Here is a 20,356-nt window from a genome sequence, read left to right on the forward strand (position 1 = left end):
GGAGAGTGGAAATTAATTTCCTGGCAAACTTTATAGTGCTACCTTTGGGATTTTTTTTCATGCTGTTCCTGTATATTCACAATTTTTATTTCTAAAGTTAAAATGTTCTTCCTTTCCTTTCTCTTTTTGTTCTTTAACTTTCTCATGCTAAAGTACCTTGTGGATCCACCATCTTTCCAGATTTTAGTTTTGGTCATTTGACTTATATGCACAACACTCTCACTGAACTCTACAAGCACTGCAAAGTAGGGCTGCCAGTATAAAGTAATATAGGGAATTTATATTTTGCTGTAGTTAAAATTTGGGTAAAGCAGAAACAAGTCAGGCAAGCTTAACTTTCCTTCTGTTAGTGATACAATCTGAATATTCTTCTGAACTGAAGAAATGATGTCATGCTCTATTTCTGCAACCAAACTTCCATAAGCTACTTCTATTAGGTCGTTCCCTTGAATAAGCTATTTCTTATTAGGAAGAGGACTTGTGATGCACACTAAAGTGCACAGGGATGAAAAATGGAAGCTGTACTCTATGTGTATCCTTGTGCAAATCCAGAAGGTGCAGAAAGAAACGAGCTGCAAACACGTGTGTGCTGCCCATGTGGAAAATGAAGAGGAACAGGAGGCTCAGCACCAGGACTCTCAGAGGAAGGCTAAATTGCTTTTTCCTGTCTCCATTCTGAGCTGTGTGAGGGACTGAAATCATCTGTGATGCTCTCCAGGAAGCCATGGAGGCTGCTGGAATTTAAGGCAGCCCGCTATAAAGCTACACCAGCACAGGAGACAGGCCAAAGATTTTGTGGTTGGCCAACCAGGCATGGGCTGAGCAGCATTAGAGGCTGATCAGAACTGCCAACAAGAGGCTGTGCTGGAGGAGAGAAGGGGAAGAAAAAGCAATATATGCACCCAACCTAAGGGCAGAATCTCTGCTTTGTACTAGAACCCAGCTACAACTGGAAAACAGTAGTGAGTTCTGCGATGGCAGTAAAAGCACAGCAATAAAGGGATTTATTGGCACTTCAAGTAAACAAAGAACATAAATATTTACATATTACTCGTGTGTACTTTTCTGAAGTAGGTTATGATGTTCTGAATGTCACATATCACAGGCAAAAGAGGGGAGGACATGTGGAACCTAAACAACAGGTAAATGCACTTTTTTAGTAGGTCTCCCATAGCTGCTGAGGGCAGTATTTGCTTTATTGTGAAGATTCAAAGACCACTATGACCACTGTCTTTCCATTGTACTGCCTAATGTTAGTCTCCCCAAAATCTGTATTCTAGAACCAAATAAAAGGAACTGTCTGTCAGGGGTAATGAATATGTGATCTTGAATAAAAAGCTTTAAGAGCTGCAAGCATTCACCATCTTGGAAAGTACACCTAATTATTTAGTGGCATCAGTAAGGTGTTTGAAGGATAATGCTAGACACTAATATTTAAAATTGTTGTTACAATTTTACTTTTCTTTTTTTTTTTTTAAATAAAAAGTTGTGGCTTCCAAGCTTTGCCTCACGCCGATCCAAGAAAGGAGAGGAAGACCATTCCAACTCATTATCGCCCATAAAAGCCTCACCATGTTGAATTTCTCTGGCCGGGACAGACGCAGCTGCTGCAGTCCTGTCACCTCGTAAGGCGAACGAATAAGACTCCAAATAAAACAGCTATCTCTCAAGAATTATTCTGAAAAGCGGACCAAACTGGTACTCCGCCGCTTCCCCTCCATCCAGCCCCGGGACCGTGCCATTTATCAGCACCGTTCCGTGGCCGTTTCCTGCTTTACAGAGAGTTTCCGCTATCGATCCCCCGCGGCTCCATCTCCGCCCTTCTCTCGCACAGATCCCCCCATCCCTGTGTACGGGAGCTTCTCTCACCCCTCCCGGCCGCCCGCTCCCTCCCAGCCCCGCAGGGCCGGGCCCGCGGGCACCTCCCTCCCCTCCCCGCCGCGGGATGCGGAGCCGGGCGGGCGGGAGGGACACGGTCCGCGCTCCGCGAGGAGCTCGGTGAGCGGCCCCGAGGGGTCGGGGGGCACTCCAGTCCCACAGCCACCCCCGGGGAGCCCCGGCCGGGGGGTGCTCGGCCGCGGCGATGGGCGCTGCCCGCGGTGCGGGGCGCGGAGGGCGAGCGGGCGGCTCCCCCGCATCGCGGAGCCCCGGCCGGGCTGTGCGGGGCGGAGCCGCGCCGGGGCGGGAGGAGCAGCGGCGGCCCCGCTGCCGCCCCCGCTATCTGACCCGACCTTCCCCCTCCTCTCCTCCTCCTCCTCCTCCTCCTCCGCCCCCCGGCTCTCCTGCCCCCAGCGGCCCGGGAGGAACTGAACCATCGCCGCACAGGAAGTAGCGGCTGCGGGGAGCAGCAGCAGCGGCGGCGACAGCAGCTGGGGCTGCCGCACTCAATGAGCGGCGCTCCCGCAGCCGCCCGCCCCGCTCGCCCCTTCCCCGCCTCCCGAGGGCAGCCAGCCCGCCGCCGCCGGGGGCTGGAGGCTGAAGCGGGCACAGGCAGCTCCGGCTCTCCCCAAGGAGGAGGAGGAGGAGGAGGAGGAGGCGGCGGCGGGGACTGCAGGTTGGTGCCGCTCCGCCGGGATGCGGGAGAAGGGAGGCGGGCGGCGGACCCGGGGCGGCCGGGGCAGCATCCCCCGCTCGGCGCTCCCGCACCTTGGGGGGCTCGGCCGGGAGCCCCTCTCGGAAAGGCCCCATCGCGCCGCCCCCGCTGCGGCGGCTCGGGAGGAGCCTTGCCGGGCCCAGCCCGGCTCGGTCCGGCGGTGCCGGTGCCGCCGGCGGGCGCTGCGCTTTGTGCGCCGGCGGGCGGTACCCGGGGCAGGGAGGGAGGGTGGGGGGACTGGGGGACGGCGGCGGTGCGGGAAAGGGCACAATGGTCCCGGCTGGAAACGCGTCCTGCCCATCCGGGGTGAGATGGACGCCGTCCCGGGAGGCGCAGGCTGGCGGCTCGCTGCTGGGAGGGAGGGCGGCTGGGCTCTCCGCCGAGCGCCAGGGGAGGGTGGGAGGAAGGAAGGAAGGAAGGATGGATGGATGGATGGATCGGCGAAAAGTGGGAGAGTGGTTTAAAACAAAAAGAAAGAAAGAAGGAAAGCCCGTTTCAGAAGAGCCGGGCTGTACCTGGGTGCACGGCTTGCGAGTGCAAAATGGAGAAGAGCAAACCCTATTGATCGGAGAACGGCAACCAAATGGGATGCTGTTATGCCTGGATTCTGTTCAGAGGATGCTGATGGATTTATTAAGGTGCTAACCTAATGTGTAGGCATCTAAATCAATAAGCATGCTGATTATCCCCTTATAGCCTTTAGTGCACTGCATTCTAAGGGAATTTCTTGTTGAGACTGAGTGTTACCTGTTTGATGCTGCACTTGTCTATTCTTCCCCTCCAGTATTTTTTCCTCTTTGAATCTTTGTTTCCTCATTGATTAGGCAGAGAGCAGATATGGCAGAGTTTCCAGTAATCTTGGTGCTCATTCTTCAAAGCAATAATAATCTCATTAGCTCATCATTTTATCTCACTCGTTCATTTCAAGTCCAAAATAAACTCCATGGCCTTTCCCCTCTCCCGCTCTAAGGGAAATAGGCTGGAGTCCAAGATGGCATGTTTGCCATCAGTGAATTGCTGATATGTACAAGCATGTTTGGGAGCAGAGTGGAAAGCTTTCCACTTGCCTTGGCACTGTTTCTTTTGTGGTGACGCTCTTCACTTGAGACTCTGCTTGAACTGCAGGTCGTTTGGATGATGTTCAGTGTAATCACAGATAGGTGTATCTGTTTTGTTTTTTTTCCAAGTTTGTTTCTGCAACCAGTAGAACTTGTACAGTTTCCATTCATTTTCTTGCAACATTGTATGAGATGATGTGGTTAAATGGAGTTGTAGTTGTGACCTGCAGTGAACTTGCTTTGCAGCACCGAGCACTGGGCTGTTACAGAGCAACTTGCGCTGTGAACGTGTCTGAACCTTGGATTTCAATCATAAATGTTCTGGTCTTTCCTGTAACTTTCACAGAAACCTTGGCTTTTGGTTCCCTTCTGTGTACTCTAGTCTTCTTCCCTTTCACATTACCAAACCTTCACAATTAAAATTAAGTGCATTACTGTCAGTACCTTTTTTGGCCTTTTTTAAGGGCCGTCTTATGTACTCTTAAGAGAGTCTTGTTTTCTCTTTCTCTCTTAATTCCCACCTTCACCTCTCCACCCTTATGCACACACTTAGTTGGAGAAAGCAGGACAGAGAACAGTTGGTCTCCAAATATAGCTTGAATTCAACAAGCACAGGGAAAACACCTGACCAGATTGTCCCTGCTGAGCATGATTAAAATGGCAGGACCACTTATCAAAACTTTGTAGTGCATTTTCACAGTGCATTGCAGATAGCTCTGTTGAAAGTGTGCAAGTTGTACCTGAAAAGGGCTGAAATCAGAATGAGTTTTATTTGAGGTAATGCTGGACAGAAGTAAGAATGTTATTTCCCTTTTCTCTGTGTGGTTTCTTTTGCCTCTGAAGAGGTGCATTAACAAACAAAACAAAATTCCACTTACAAATACAGCGAACTCTACTAGCACAGAGTATATGTTCTTTTCTCAGCCAGAGCTAAAACTTTCTGCTCTGTGATAATCTGCTTACAAAATGAAATTGTTGCATAGTCCTGTGCTAGCTTTGGTGTTTTGTTTTTGGGGTTTTTTTGTTGGTTTTTTTTTTTCCTTTCTGCCTCTGTTAGCAGAAAGATGCATTGTTTTCAAATCCTAAACGGTGTTTTGTTTACTTACAAAACTGTTACGGAATAATTGGATTTGAGGCTCGCATTTTGTGGGGAACCGGTGTGAATAAAGTATTGCTGTTAACTGTAATGAGTTCACCTGCACAAAATTTACAGTAGCCATAAATTACGGTAAGTTGCTTCTGCACTCTATGCAAATACAATAAAAAACCAAGAAAGGTTGCATTCAGTCTTGCTTCTCTAGCTCATGAGACCATAATTCTGGAGGGAATGGCCAAGGTACTGGCGAAGAAACATAGTTATCATCTGCAGTGGCTAAAAATGGCCTTTTTTTTCAGTGGGTTTTTGGTGTGTTTTTTTTTTTAATGTTCATACTGAGTGTTGGTGCATGTATAGTCTCATTTTAGTCAGTGCCTGAACAAAGACCAGGTGACTAGGCAATTGGTACCTTGAGTATCCGGAGATGAAGAACAAAAGAAATGACAAAAAACAAAGGGAACTCAAAATTTCCTTGTGTCTCAGGCTGTTTCACTACCTTCTGGTGCTGAGCCACCAGTAATAAATATTCTCTGTCTTCACTTGCATTTCAGGGTAGCACCAGGGAGATCTTGCTTGTGGGTAGCTCTTAATAAGAGATAGGATTAATAAGTAATTGCTAGCATCTTTTTTAGTAAAACTAAAAGGAAAGGAATAGAATGTGACAGTTTTATCCAAATTTCTTGTTTACTTCTGGTATTAACCAACTTTAAATAACATTAAATAATAATCCCAAGGCTTCTGTTGTGTGTTTGATGAACATACTCTTAAATGTGTTACATGAAAACCAGTTTGCCATCTGATGCATGATCATGGTCAGGTTTCCAGGTGTGAATCAGCACCTGAGTTGGGGGATTGATTATCACTAGGACACAGGGACCTGTAGGTAAAATTAGGATAATTTAGGAAGTGTTTTGTTTGGTGGTGCACCAAGCCAATAATCTGTTTCCTGTTTTGGTTTATTAATTGCAGCGATCCAAATTTCAAATGGTTAAAAAGGAATTGAACACTTGCTTATATATATATATTTATGCTTCTAAAATCAGTATATACTTATGATTTACCTAAGATTTTCTTTGCCTTTGAGTCTGGACACATTTAGGAGTATGCAAACATGACAGTGATGAGCAGCTGAGCACTTAGAGGTGTTACACACAAGTTATAGCAAAGATGTAACGAATGCTGGTCTTTTTTGTAAAAAACAACCTATGAGTGCTACCTTTGGATCCAGTCCTTCACAGCATCTCCTCCTTCTGCTGGGTCTGTACCTTTAGCTGTGTAACCAGCACAACTGTGCAGTTTAGTAGATGAAATATGTGCCTTGGGAAGCAGGAACCTTAAGTTCTTGTCCTTGTCCAAACAGGTATTCAATGTTGTACAAAGGGACTGAGAGCCACAGGGGCTCCTTTTTTTCTGACTGGAAACCCGTGCGAAACCCAAACAGTTTTGGGACAGTGTGGTGACCAGCTGTGCCAGGTTAGCCTGCTGCATAACTGAGGAAGTGCTAGGTGGAGGTTATGATATCTTCCAGGGAAAAGGCAAGGAAAGCTGTACTGAAATGATGTACAGCTCAGACTACATGAGGATGCTTCCCACCAGACTGACAGGCAAAGGAGACGATCAGACTCACCTTTCTGTTTCATGCCTGTGTTTTGTGAGGAGTCCAGTGTTGTCTTGGCACCCTGACCTTTCTGGAGTTGTTGATCTCTGAGACACCTCCCCAGTCTCATTGCTATTCCAAGGCATATCACTTGTAGGGAGAGCAGGCCCTTAATTTTGAAATGCTGCCTCCCCTAGGAATCGGGAACTTGGGACCAAGGCTTTGTGAAACTTGCTACTTGCAATGCTGCATTTTTTGTGCACCCCATAGGTTCCGGTTCCTTGGCAGAGAACTAGGATGAAATATAGAAGAGAAGAAACTTTGTTTCCTCTTGGATGGAGAATGAACGCTGGTGTGCTGACTAGTCTTAATACTGCAATTTATCTTGCAGTAGTATCAATGACGTGGCGTTTGCTTTCCAAACAAAAGATGTGGTTTATGCCCCAAAGAGTTTAAAGATCATTTGAAGTTTTGTGTAGTGGAAATGGTATTTTTTTTCAGCCAAATCGACTTTGCTCTGGGTACGACCTCTTTGCCTAATTGTGATTACTGCTGGAGTTTGAGACTGCTGAGGAAAAAAAGAAAATGCTTATACTTGAGGCAAATGTTGATCTCCCTGTGCTTTACGAGAATGAAAGGGCATAAAGATTTCTTATACATTTGGAGTGAAATGGTAGAAGTTTCCCATACAGATGAGGTGGATTGGAGTGCATGGCAGAGCACTTAAAATCCAATGCCTGTGTATTCATGAAAAAAAAAAAGCCTATTAAAAGCCTTTACAATGTTTCTGCATCAATGTTAAGACTTCTGTAATGGTCAGGCATAAGCAGTGTGACATTGGAATCTTACTGTGTGTAGCACCTCTTCTCCATGCAGATGGACTTTCTAATTTGCTGTAAATTAAAGGAGGTTTCAGTCAAATTTTTAGTTCCTTTTTCTCCCCTCTTGTTGTTCTTGTGTGTTGGCAATACTTAGGTAATTATAGTGTGCATGCTAGAAGCCCTGACAGCCTAAACTGAGTTCTTTGTAAAAAATGCGATGTTTCCCTTAATTAAGAGAGACTAGAAACAGTACCTGAATCTATTAATTAAATAGTCAAAGTTTGATAGCTATTTAGGATATATTAACAAGCAAAACAAAATACATTTTTGACTAAAGTGTTGCCCACAGTAAATGAGCTACTGTAAGGTTTTTGGGTTTTTTTGTGGAGAAAAATAATCTGTTGGTGCTGCAACTGTCACACATGCACAGTCATGCAAAATTCATGTGAGATTGTTCCCGATTCTATGGTTCTCAGAACAATAGCCTCTATTTCTTCTTCAAAGCTCTTCAGAGCTGTTAAATAATCCTTGTGACAACCCTATGAAGTGAGTATTGTAGTAATTTTGTATGGATGGCAAAACAATTAATCGGCATTGTCTCCAGCTGTACTAGGACAGTGGGTTTTGCAGCGTGCCTGGGGCCTGGCCTGTTCCTGAAAACGTGTGGTTGTGTGAGCAAGGGTTAGGGTGAGTGTGTCTTGCTGCCTCTTCTGGCCATAACTGTGCTGATGAAAACATTTTGCAGATGAAGTGGTCATCAGCATGCAGGTGGTCATCAACATCAGGCTGGAACCTACGTGTCCCGATGAAGGATGGATTTAGCTTGTTCTAAATTATTTAGACCATGTTACTGGCATCACTTCTGGGAGGAGAGATGGGTGGAGTTGTTGGCCTTGCTGGTGTCTGTAATGTTCTTTTGCATGTGAAAGTTGGATTGCTCAGACTGACTTCAGAGCACAAGTTTGCTCATTAATGGGATGAGGTCCTGGTCGGACGCTTCCCACTGGAGTTGTGCCAGGCTGGGCTTGCTTAGGATGATGAGTTGCCTCAAGGTTGACCTCCTAACTCCCTTTTATCTGAAAAGGCTGCAGAACCAGCTGTTACATGAACACCAGCAGTATCTGCCAGCTGAAGGAGGTTTGGATAACCAGGATGTAAGTTCCTGTTTGGGTCTGACCGGTGTCGCAGCTTTTCTGCGCAGCTTGGCTTTGGCTGCTGAGATATGTGTGTCTCCTCTTCTCCTCCACCAGCTCTGCCTGCTGCCCTTCCAGGAGTTATAAAAGCCACAGCAGATGGCTTGGGGAGGCAGTGTCTGTAATTACTGCTGCAAGATTTGCCTAAGCTTGACTCTGCGCAAAGAACGCTTTATTTTTTTTCCTCTGAAGATTCAAAGTTGTTGGTACTTCAAATGCAGATTTGGTCTTTTCAGGGGAACACAAGGGTGGAAATGTTGTGCGTTTCATGCTGGTTCAAAAGCAGCCTGTTTTTCCTCTTGACATAATTCGTGTCATGCTTTATTGTTATCAGTTTTCAGTCTTCCCTGGCTAGGTCAGCCTTCAGGTTCCTGGTACTGATATAGGCTAGACTGCCTATGGACCCAAATTTTGCTAACAGCAAATACTGTTAAATAACACAACTACAATCAGTGTGTTTGGTAAAAGTAGGTTTTTAAACCCACTAACCTGGCTGGAAACCTTCCAACAGGTTTTGGTGTGAACGTTTTTCTCCCCTCTGAGCAGAGATAGGAGGTTTGACTGTAGGTTTGACACATATTTAATGCCTAATGCAAGTGCTCATCTCCCAGCTGTAGTTGTGACTGATTGACCCAACATTATGCTGCAAAGCATGTACTTCTCTGTGGGACCTCTTGTTCCAAGTACCTTTCTGAAGTCTTGGTCTCCCTAACAGCCTCTCTGAGCTGAATTTCTCCTCTCACATCTCTGGTACTTATGGCCCTTGGGTTATTAACTGTATAACCAGCCAGGTTTGAATTGTAAGAGGGCCGACAGCAAAGGGAAAGAAAGCTTTTAATTTCCTGAGGTCAGTGAAGAGGCTGTGGCCCAAACCAGCCACTGAGCAATGTTGTTTTTCCTTCTGGTGGCCACAGGAGACGTGACATCTCTGGTTCCTCAGACTGCTTCCTGGGGTTACTCAAGGTACAGAGGGCTGGACCTCTCTCTTCCTAGGGAGCATGAGGCTCTCACCTGTATTTATTTCAAGGTGGTTTTTTTTTTATTTTTAATTTACCTTACCTATAAAGTACATTTAGCTAAAAGTATAAGTAGCAATGGGAATTTGATCCAGATTCCAGATCCTTATTCATCTCCATTTCCAGTGAAATGTTATCTCTGGAGTCATGGGATTGAGGTGGCTTTTGGAATTTTGACTTTTTTTTTTAATCTTGTCTTTTTCTTTTGCTTTCCTGGCCAGCCCATGGCAGGGGGAGAGTGTCATGCCTTTTAGCAGTCTCTGCTCATAATTAACTTTTCTGAAACTCGTAAATGGTTTTCACGTTGAATTTGCGTGTGGTATTGCTCTTACCCGTGGAGAGGGCAACTACTTGAAAACAGACGTATTTCATACTGTGGCAAGGATGTTTGTGTGCTTTCTTTAAGAACTGAGATGGCTTAATCTGAAATAGGATGTACTTTGAGTAATTCAGTTTCCTTTGTTGTCTCAAGTCGAGTTGTTTCTGACGATGGAAGCTGAACTGTCTGGCTTAACTCTCCAGTCGTGTTTTTGTCCAGTGTCCTTCTGTGATGGTACGAGACCTATCACTGCCAAACACTGCTAGATTCCTTTCAAGCTTTTCTGTCCTAATACTCATCAGAAAACACTCAGTGAACCCTCTCCTTCTGCCCACTCTGGAAGGACAGAGTTTGCCTTCATTGCCCAACAGCCTTATAACAACGGGTCTTAAGCTGAACTTAAGAAGGCAGAAGCACTTCTTCTACCTTGAAGTTCCTTGGATGCAGATCACCAGATACTGGGACATTAGGCAGCAGCAGGGTCACAGTGCACTAACCCTGGTCCTCTGCTCTTCCCTGACCATCATTTGCTGTCTGCTGCCAGGGACATGTCTTGAGATGGGACTTTGGCTCTGACCTGGTACAGATGTGCTTGTTTGATGCCTGGGTCCTGCTGAGCCCTAGGAAGGGCATTCAGCCTTGCATTTGAAATGAAAGCCTTGGTTAAAAATGGCATTGCTTCAGCTTGCTTGTTGCAGCTGTAGCTGTGGCTGTGAATTGAGGACCGTAACTTAATTTATGGTAAAAGTTTTTGGAGCATGTAGTCTTAGAATGAAGATATGTCCATTAAATATGTATGTATCCTTATGCTGTTAGATATATATTGCTGACAAGCTCTTGTGCCTGCAGCTGTGCCTATACCAAAGCCCTCTAGATGGTACTTCTCTTTCTTTTTTTTTTTTTTTTTTAAAAAAAAACAACTTTGAAGCTTTTGCCAGCAACTTACCAATAAGGAAATAAGCTTCACTGAAAGGTTTCATTTTAGTCTGTGTACTATATTTTTTCTGGCGTGCTCCAGTACACTGTGAAGTGATGTATTGGCTTTCATATGGGGGAACAAGAGCTGACCAAAGTAGTGCTGATGAGTTCTGAGGTATTCACAGCATCATCTTGGTTATATTTCACAGTGAAAAACAGATAGTGTTCATCATTGAATCAACAGGACTTGCTGTGTGCAACCCACTATGGGCCTTATCTCATTTAGGTAGAGAGCCTATACTTTTCTCTGCAACAAAACAAAGTGGTATTACTTTTATTTTGGGTTTTTTTCCTGGCATTGTTTTTATTTCATCCATTTTTTTTCATGTCCTAAACCTTAAACGTTTTCTACTAGTGCAGTGATCTCAAGGTTTTCTCAAGCACCCGTATGGTAGGTCTGGTCTGAAGGCTGAACCTTCGGTTTTCCTGCAAGGCGTTGCGGGTGGAAAGGCTGTGCTTTGCGTCCATCTGCACCGATTCCAAAGCTGTCTTGGTGGATCCCAGAGGAAGCTGTGAACTACTGTGGAGGGTTATCTGTGGATAACTTGGCTGGCTGGGCCTGAGGAAGGAGGAGGATGTGTTTCTGTACAAGGGAAGCTGGCAGAAGCTTTGCCGCGCTTGGTGGCGCGTACGAAATCAGCGCTGGTTGCTCTTCACACCGCTCACTGCTGCCGTGAAGGAAGGCACACCCTTTGAGGACATGATTGGTTTTGTAATGGCAGAGAGAAGACTTCCTTCTCAATGGAGGAACATCCAAAAAGAACGTGGGTTTCAGGTTGGTTTAACAAGCATTTCCGTAGTTGGTTTATTTTAATAAGACTTTGCCTAGATGGCTTTTTTAATTGAATATTTAAGCAAGTTGAAAGCAGGCATTTTCCTGTCTCTCTTTAATTTGTGCCGATACGTGGTTTAGCATAATTATTTAATGTCCTTTTCAAAAAAGTGTGGTGCCCTCATCCTCTTGACCTTTCTCCTTCAAGAAAGAGGGGATTTAATTTGTTTGGTGAGAAATGCCTGTTACATCGTTGCCCTGTGACAGGGAGGTATGTGGGAGAGGTGGGCTTGGTGAAAAAATTGCTGGCTTTTAAGGTGATGGGTTCAGGCCAAAAAGCATTAAGAGTGGTCTGAAGCATGCTCTGGTGTTTGGAAGCTCCCTTTCTGAACCTCATGAATTTAGTTCTAAATGTGAACCTTGCAGCATTACACAGATGCTTTGGTTTTACTGGGTGACCTAAAATAACCAACTTAGAGCTTTCCTTTCCTCTCCCCTGCCCTCCTTCTCCCACAGGCCTGTTCTTTTCTTCTTGGTCAGCATTAACTTTCCTGAGATCTGGGGCTCTAAAGAGGAAATGGAGCCATGTTCTTCTGTGTTTAGGTTTCTGCCTGATCCAGCAAAGGGAGTAGTGGAATAGTGGAGTACTCCTGGGTAGGAGCATTTTGTCAGAGATCAGAGAAAACTGGCTGCTTAACTTCCCACCTAGTTGGCTCTTTGCTCTTCCCCAGTTCAGCAGGAGTATCAACACTGAAAAAAAGGTTGGCACCATCATTTCTAGTGGGGTTGCAGTTTAGTCTGGAATGGAGGAGTCTGCTGATACTCTTGATCCTTCTCTTTGAAGAAAATCAACCACAGCTGCCTCAATTTTTGGTCATACCATTTGTGCCTCTGTATTTGCTCTGGAGTCTTTTATTTAATGCTGTCCATTAACACAGTGAGTGGCAAAACATCTAAGGGGAAAGAAAGCTCTAGACTTGCTTGTATTTCTGTTTTGACAATAACAAAAAATACAGTACTTCCACTTAGCAGTTTGAAACCTGAATGTGAGTCAGTCTTAGGTGATTGAAAAAAACAAAACAAAACAAAATCACCCAAGAACCCCAAACCCTTCCCTTCTCTCTGACCCCAAAAGAAAAAGTCAAGCACCCTAGATGGGGACACACACGCACACACCCCTGCAAGATGGTTTTCCTTGGCGTGAGCTGGACTGTGGTGTGCAGCTGGAAGTATTGCTTTTTAAGAAACACCATTTCTTGTGGACAAAGTTGTAAGAAAAATTGAGTGGAAAAAATTCAGAGATGTCTAGGAAACATTACCACAAGGAAGATTTAAAGAATCAGGATAGTTCTACGTAGAGAACATGTGGAAGCCTGCTGCAAGAGGAGGAAGGAGGGAACTGCTGTCTGTGCCTGCTGTAGAGTGGGGATTTAGGATGCAGAATGGAGAGCTGGAAAACTTTGGAAAACGCTTTCCGTTGCCAAATAGGAGTTGTAAAATCCATGTTGCTGAAAGGAACTCAAAGAAGAAAAGATTCTGGCAGATGCCAGGGAAGAGTTGGGGTTTGGGGCTTCTGCGCTGGGGACTGGGGTGCAGGATCTCCTGTGAGAAATGTACCTTTATGAGATGTGGACAAGGGGCAGGGACAATCCAAAAAATGTAAGTTTTGGTCTTCCCTACTCATCTCTTATGTTGCTGTGCAAAAAAAAAAAAGATATGAGGGAGTGGGGGACAAGAAATCAGTGGTCAAGATGAAGAGAAGCAAAAGGTGATGGAGAAACTTTACTGACAAAGGTTGGGGGCAGCCGGGTTAGGTGACATTTTGAAATCTCCTTTGGCTGCAGACACTCAGTTTTATTTTGGTAGAGACTTATGCTCTGAGCCTGCTCCACTCTAGGAGCCTCACATGTTGTGAATTCCAGCACGAGGCAACACTGATCATTATGTGTGTCAGACCGAGTGACCCTGGGAAGGATATTGGTATTTTTGCTTTTCTGACAAGAAGTCCTCTCAATTAGTGGCTGCTTCATAACTTCCTCTTGGAGCGTGTGAAACAATTCACTTGCAGTTCATGTGTGTTCCATGCAGAAGGTAGAGCAAAGCCTTGGAGATGTTGCTTCAAAACTGGTGCCTGAACTCAGCTACCGGAATGACCATGGTTCTGGTTGCCTTTGGTTTGCTGTTTGTTCAACCATTTGGCTCTCAGTGAGTTTCTGTGGCACAAAATTAATTCCTGATGACCAGCCAAAGTACCTTAGAGTCCCTCTGACCAGAAGCTGTAATTACCAGGAATGCATGGAGGGCACTAAACAAAAGCTGAAAGACCGGGTAAACCTCATTCAGCAGTGGCCAGTATGTGCCCACGGAATTTAAATGCAAGTGCTGGTTCTCTCTACAACACAGTCCTTTTGGACTGTGTTGCAGCCTTTTGGTATTGCAGCCATTGCACGAACCTGGTGGGTGCTGAAGTAGTTCTGCAGAATGATTAGCAGTGAATTAAAATCTGAGTCAAGCTCCTGGCTGCCTGTACTGACAAATGCTTTGCTAGCAAGTATTTGAGACAAAGTACCAGAAAATTTATGGACTGTGATGGTCTGTCACTCTGTGTGAACAGAAAAGAAATACCATCCAGCTTCCTGAAATGATTTCTTTTATGCGTGGTATGCCTAAAATTATTTGGCAGGACATATGGTCTTTGCGTGTTGGTAAAACACAGGCAGTCCACGCAAGGAAATGTGGAGCATCTTGTTCCTTGAGTTCTCTCCCCAGCAATGGCCAGTGTGTAACCTCAGCAGTGCTGAGCTGTCGTCAACTGTGTCTGAAAAACTCGCCCAAAGTGTGTGTATCTCTCATGTAAATGAGACAGAACTTGCCTCCTTATGGCCACAAGGAAAGTTCAGTCTTCCTGTCACTGAGTATGGAGCCTGTGCCTAGGTAGGAGAAACAGAACTAAGATAAATTGAGCCTCTGGTGAATGACTCAAAAGGTGTTGGGGGAATTTTTAATGTGCTAGGTTTTAAAACGCCAGATGCTCTTATGAGAGAGGAGCCCTGCTATGTTTCTCCCTTAATTCCAGAACAGCGTTAAGATGGGGTTCTGTCCACTGGAAGCATTTTGGATGTCATTGTTGGGTTAAATGGACCCTCTGTCTTGAGAGACTCTGTCTCTTGCAGATAATGTAGTATTTGGAGGTCACAGACCTGATGGAATTACATGTGTGAGAGGGCATGAGCAGCAGAAAGCCAGTTACCTGCTCTTATGTTTGCCCCAGGTAGCCAGTGAGTCCTCATGAGCCATGTGCTCCTAAACCTGCAAATAACTGTTACACAAATTAAAACCCCCACTGCACTGATACAGGTCCTCTCTGCTGAGGTGTCTGTCTCACAGCAGTTGTGTTCAACAAGTTCCAGCAGTGTCAAGCACCTAGAACTTGGTTACAAAGTAGGGATTTTTTCCCAACACTGAGGTTTTTATGCTTGTAACCTTAACTTGCATGTCGTTTCTAGAAGAGGGTGGATCTTCTCAGACAGGTGAATTCATGCATCTCCAACTCATCTTGATCTCTTGGTATAATCTTCTCTTGTTCACCTCCTCCTCTTCCTCCTCCTCCTCTTCCTTGTTTCATCCCACTTATTGTGGGTTTTGTCAGGGCACTTTTTTAAGCATTTAGAATCAGTTGCCAAATTACAGTAATGAAAAGGTAAGTTTAACGCTGCACTGCATGACAGATGAAGTAGCAATGTTTAATTTTTGTGTTTTTCATTTCTGTGCTTCCAGTGGACTTAGACCAGGTTTTCTTTTTGTATCTCTAACCATTTTTCTTTTATACCAGATGTATATGGGGAAAAGAGAGGAAAGAGGAGGAGCATGAAGGGAATGAAAATGGCCTTTACCTGTTCCTGGTTTTTCTGGGATTTATGTTATGATGCTGTGGAGTGGGAGCTGCTGTTCTCCCCTGAGCACATTGTGTAGGCAACCAGCAGACCTGAATGTCACAGGTCCACATTTGGGCAGATGCTGCCTTTATTTAATCTATGAACCAGTGGATTTAGGGGGTGCTCTGGGTTGAAAGAGAGGAGTGGGTGGGTGGGAGTGTTGAGGGCCTGTGGAGGTTGATCTGTTCAAGCTGTCACTTTTTGGGACTCCCTGTTGCCTTGTCTTGTTCCAGATCCCTGCAGCGCATCTCTCCTGGCCTCACTTAACTGCTTGTTGGGATCTGCCACATCTTGAATTTGCTGTTTGTCAAATTTTTTTTGTATTCTCCACCAGGAACTCATGGAGTTGTTTCTGCTGCTTCTTCCCCCCCTTTACTCCACTGAGGCACTTTGTGCTGCTGTGTCACAGGGCAAGAGGCTCTCAGAGGCGTTTAAGAGCTGCTGCCCATTTTTTTAGGATGCATTATCTTATCCTTTTTTTGAGAGTCCTACTTTTCTGCCTCAGGTCTGGATGCAGTCATAATTTATATAGAAATCCTGTGTTAAAACTTGTTCAGATGTTAACTTAGCAGAGACAGCTTTGCAGTTCTTGTGCTGGAAGTGATAGTTTCTGCGAGAGGAGGGAGCTGTGCAAACTCGCTAAAGATTCTGGTTATATTGGCCAGTTCTTGACTGCAGCCTTTTTAGTTTGTTGAGAAGTTATTTCGGGAAGAAGAATGTAATCGGGTCAAAAATCAAATTTCAGTCGAGGCTGATTCATTTTGTATGGGCATGTTTTAGTTGCTCACAATAGAACTTGGAAGAATTTTTATTGCTCACAATAGAACTTGGAAGAATTGAAGTGTTCAAACTAATTTTTACCAGTCATCTTTCCCCATTGGTAAAAATTGGCTTTTCTGACATGGTTTCATTTCAGATTCCTGAACGCTAATTTCTGTTTTGTATTAAATGTACTTTTGACTAACAGAAAAGCATTGGGGAAAGTAATAAAGCCCAAAGGGAAACAAAGCCATTTCCTTTTGGCTTAATGGTTTTTTTTCTGTAGATCAGCCTTGGATGTGTTTTGTTTTGACCTATTTTATTCCCAGTATGAACTCGAAATTTGAAGTCCTGCCACTGAGCTGAGTAAACTTATAAAACACTCAAGTAAATTAAGGCAGAGTACTTGGAGTCTAAACCATGATTATGTCACTTTTGTTCACCATATCATGGTGGTTCCCATTAATAATCACAGTGGCCTTGGAGAAGAGGATGGCTCTGTGCAGGCAGACACTTTCCAAAAGTGTCAAGTGTTCATACCAGGTAGTTAATGTGTATAGTTAACGTCTTTGATATCTAAAAACTGGGGGGGTTGAGTTCATAATGTATGCTTTTCCATACTGGAACCTGATTTTTTTTTTGTTTTGTTTTGTTTTAATAAAAAGAGAAACTGCCACGATGTCTCACAAAGCAATAGAGGGAAATAGCATTATAAATCCCTCGATGCGCTGTGAAAGCCCTAGACCTTTCCTGTTCCTGTCTTCTATTTGACTTCTGTGCAGCTCAGGTTTGTTATTATGTGCTCTTCCTCTCATGGTCACTATTCTCAAAAGTTTCTTCAGTTATTTGTCAAACTGCAAAGTATTCAAAATATTTACATTGAGACAGCAGCTTTTTTTTTTTTTTGTCTGCACGCTGAAATCGTGTGGCCATCCACCAAATGAACTGGCTGGAAGGGGATGGGGTGGAGGGGCCAGGCTGGTTCTAAAATTGGTTGTAATCTTCTCTGCTTTAATTAAATGCTTTAGAGGCTAGTGGGGCAATGTAATGAACATGTAGTGTCCCTTTAGGCACTCCAGAGTGTTTCTCCTGGCCTGGAGCCACCACTCTCAAAGGGTATAAGTTTCCCAATGGTCTGGTGTGGCGTCTGCCAGTCCCGTGTGGATGTTGTGGATGTATCTTGGAAACATCCAAAAATGGCTCTTGGCACCTATGTTTAGAAACCCAGATCTCTTCCATAAGCGTTGGTGAGAATTTCAAGGAGCAGATTTTCTCTGCCCATTAAACTGGAAGCATTCATAAGGGATAGACTTTTCCTCAAACCTCAGCCATCTTTTCAATCTCCCTGACTCAGTGTCTGTGTGTGCGTTTAAAGCCAAAACCTTCAAGTGCCAATATGCAAATACACCCTTAGCTCAGTGTATGAATTCAGTTGGAGATTATTTGACTCTCATGAAGATGTAATTTCATGGCTGTAAGACTCTAAAATCACCCTGAAATTAAAGTCTCAGAGTAATCTATAATAAAAGAACACTGCAAAAATGCAGGTGCATAGGAGTGTGAATACTCTGCCTTGAAAGACAGATACCAGTGGAAATGCACGTGCTGTAAACCTTATTAATTTTGTTGTTGTTGGGATCAAGTTTTTTATTATGCATTAAATAGTTGATAGGCAGCTGAGCAGTGCAGTGTCTGGTTGCTTGGTTTCTCCCCTATTCCTGGCCTGTGGTGTCATACCCATTTTAGTGAAATACCATATTTCTGCTGTGATCAAGGCAGAAGGAGTAAGGTAGTGACTGGTATAATGAGATTTATTTTTTTTTCCTAGTTTCCCACTGTCCTTTAGCACAGTACTTCCATAAATAATACATTGTAACACTATGTGATAGCTCTGTAGTAACTCTGATGTTCTAAAGAAACAAAAGAAAACATCTCCGGAGATTACCAGCTTTGGAAAAATATTTGTCATATGAAGAGCAAAGTTGTTCCCTAGCAAAAACTCCTTGCACCTCTGTGCTTTCCAATCTTCTGTTATTCACTAAAACTCTTATCCACTAAAACTCTCAGATACATGCTTTAAGTCCTCTTGATTTCAAGGTTCGCATGTGTCCTGAACTAAGCTGCTTTTTTATAATTATTTTATCATCATCATCAATCATAAAGAGTGTTTTGGGCTTAGATAAAAGGGCCATAGTTGCAAAACACCTTGGAACAGAAAATATGCCAACCATCTTGAGCTGTGGAAAGAAAGATTAGTGTGGATAGTAGGAGAAAGTCCAGCCTCTGAAAAGCAGTCACTGCAATGGTGTGCATTCAGATAAGGTTCAAGGAGTCTCTGAATGTTGTCCTTGATGCCTGAATGGCTCTCAGATATTAAGGTGGTGCAGTTTACTTGGTCACTAAGATTCAGTTTTTAAGACTCCTTGCGTGTCTGTCTATTGTTGTTTAGTTTTTTCAGTAAGCATTTAATGTTTTTAAATACCTTTCCAGGAGGGAAGGGCTACAGTGGAAGGGGGAGAAGGGTTTTTTTAAAGTATATATTCTTTTTCTCTTAGTTTTTTCTCGTGTCCAAGAGAAAGGCAGGAGCAGAATTGTCTGTTTCTAATAGTCAAGCAATAGGCAGAGCCTTAAGCCTAGAATGAAATAATTAGAAACATTCCCTCCAGATCAGTAACTCATGCCAGTCTTTGTAGTGACCAGCACTTCAAATGATATTTAATCCAGGTTATTGCACTGCTGAAAGCAAACATTCTTTCCTTTGGGGTGCATCAAATGCTAGTTGCAGTTGTAATTAATGACTTGGATTTCAGAAGGTGTTCTGCTTATTTTTACCTATTTTTCGTTCTCTAAAAATCAGCCAGTACACTGTATATGGGTCAAAATATATTCTATTCACTGGTATGTACATTAAAAATCAAAAAGTGCTAGGACAGTGTGATATAGCATCGTAATGGGTAAATAATCTGTGCTTTATAAATATTTCAAATTGTGTTTGAGGGTTGCAAGGAAATGCTGCTTTGTGGCGTGGCAAACCACTGGCCATGGGACTGAGAATATTTCCAGGGGGTGGAATTATCTTGGGAAGGAGGCAACAGCAGAGCCTGCAGCGCTGGTCGAGGCCGGGCAGTGCAGCAGGACACCAGGTTGGAAAGCTGAGTCTGGCACTTGGCAAAATGCACTTGTGAGGAATCATAACCCTTCCTTGTGACCGGAAAAAAAAAAAAAAATACGGTCAGAGGTCCAGAGGGCATTTGTGTGTTTGCTTTACCTGTGCACTTTGCCCTGGTTATGTGACTTTTCCAGGCACTATTTATATTTTAAGCAACGTGAGATCGCGGCTGGGCCTGTGAAGGACGTGAGGGGTGGTTTGCACGTGAGGGTCAGGACGTGCTTGTTGCTCCTCTCTAAATGTGCTCTGGCTGTTTTAGCAGTGCCTTCCTAATCTTTGGACATACCTGTGTGTTCTGGACACGTCTGGGGGGGCAGCAGGGTGTGCAAACACGCAAGGATCTCACCAGCTGTGTGTTGTGCTGGTGATACTGTGAGGTGCTCCATCTGTAGAAGAGTCCTGGATTAAGGAGAAGGCATGAATGTGGAGTCAGCCAGTTCTTCAGGGCACTGAGCCTGAGGTGTGTGAGGAGAAGGTGTTAGTGAAGTCAGAGAAGCTGCTTCTCTGCTGTGCCTGAAGGTCCCGGACCCATCTGGACAGCGTGTGGTTCCTCTGCTCCTGGAGCAGCATTCCCTGTGGTGGGTAAGCCAGAAATGCTTCCTATGGACCTCTCTGCCGGGCAGCTGCAGGTCTCTGGTGCTGCAGGGTTGCCTGCTGTCTAGGAAGAGTTGTGCAACCTTATTTCTCATCTTGATATAAGTGGTTTGATATCTGGTGTTTTAAAGTGATGGTTGTGCTGGGGAGCAAGGTGAAGCTGGGAACTTTTTAAAGAAAAATGGTAATCATAGAATCATAGGATATTAAGGGGTTGAGAGGGACTTTAAAGATCACCTAATCCCAACCCCCATGCCGTGAGCAAGGACACCTTCCACTAGACCAGGTTGCCTAAGGCTTTATCCAACCTGGCCTTGAACACTGTCAAGGCTGGGGCATCCACAGCTTCCCTGGGCAACTTCTTGCAGTGTCTCACCACCCTCACAGTAATGAATTTCTTCCTAACATCTAATCTAAATTTCCCCTCTTTTGATTTGTACCCACTGCACCTTGTCC

At 44.5% G+C, this 20,356-nt stretch overlaps 1 protein-coding gene across 6 annotated transcripts in view; it reads left to right on the forward strand.

Moving 5' to 3' along the window:
- Positions 1-2,328: 2,328 nt before the first annotated feature.
- The window catches only part of AGPAT3 (1-acylglycerol-3-phosphate O-acyltransferase 3), an 89,745-nt gene continuing 71,717 nt past the window's right edge, over positions 2,329-20,356 (forward strand). For 2 of the 6 annotated variants that reach the window (XM_032678383.1, XM_032678385.1), the window contains exon 1: positions 2,329-2,554. The gene's annotated coding sequence lies outside the window, so the exon portion shown is untranslated. Of the gene's footprint in view, positions 2,555-19,450; positions 19,889-20,356 lie in introns of those variants that run through there. The other 4 variants (XM_032678381.1, XM_032678384.1, XM_032678382.1 and 1 more) reach the window with 2 other exon arrangements.

This window comes from Chiroxiphia lanceolata, chromosome 2, assembly GCF_009829145.1.
Source record: "Chiroxiphia lanceolata isolate bChiLan1 chromosome 2, bChiLan1.pri, whole genome shotgun sequence".
Taxonomy (NCBI): Eukaryota; Metazoa; Chordata; class Aves; order Passeriformes; family Pipridae; genus Chiroxiphia; species Chiroxiphia lanceolata.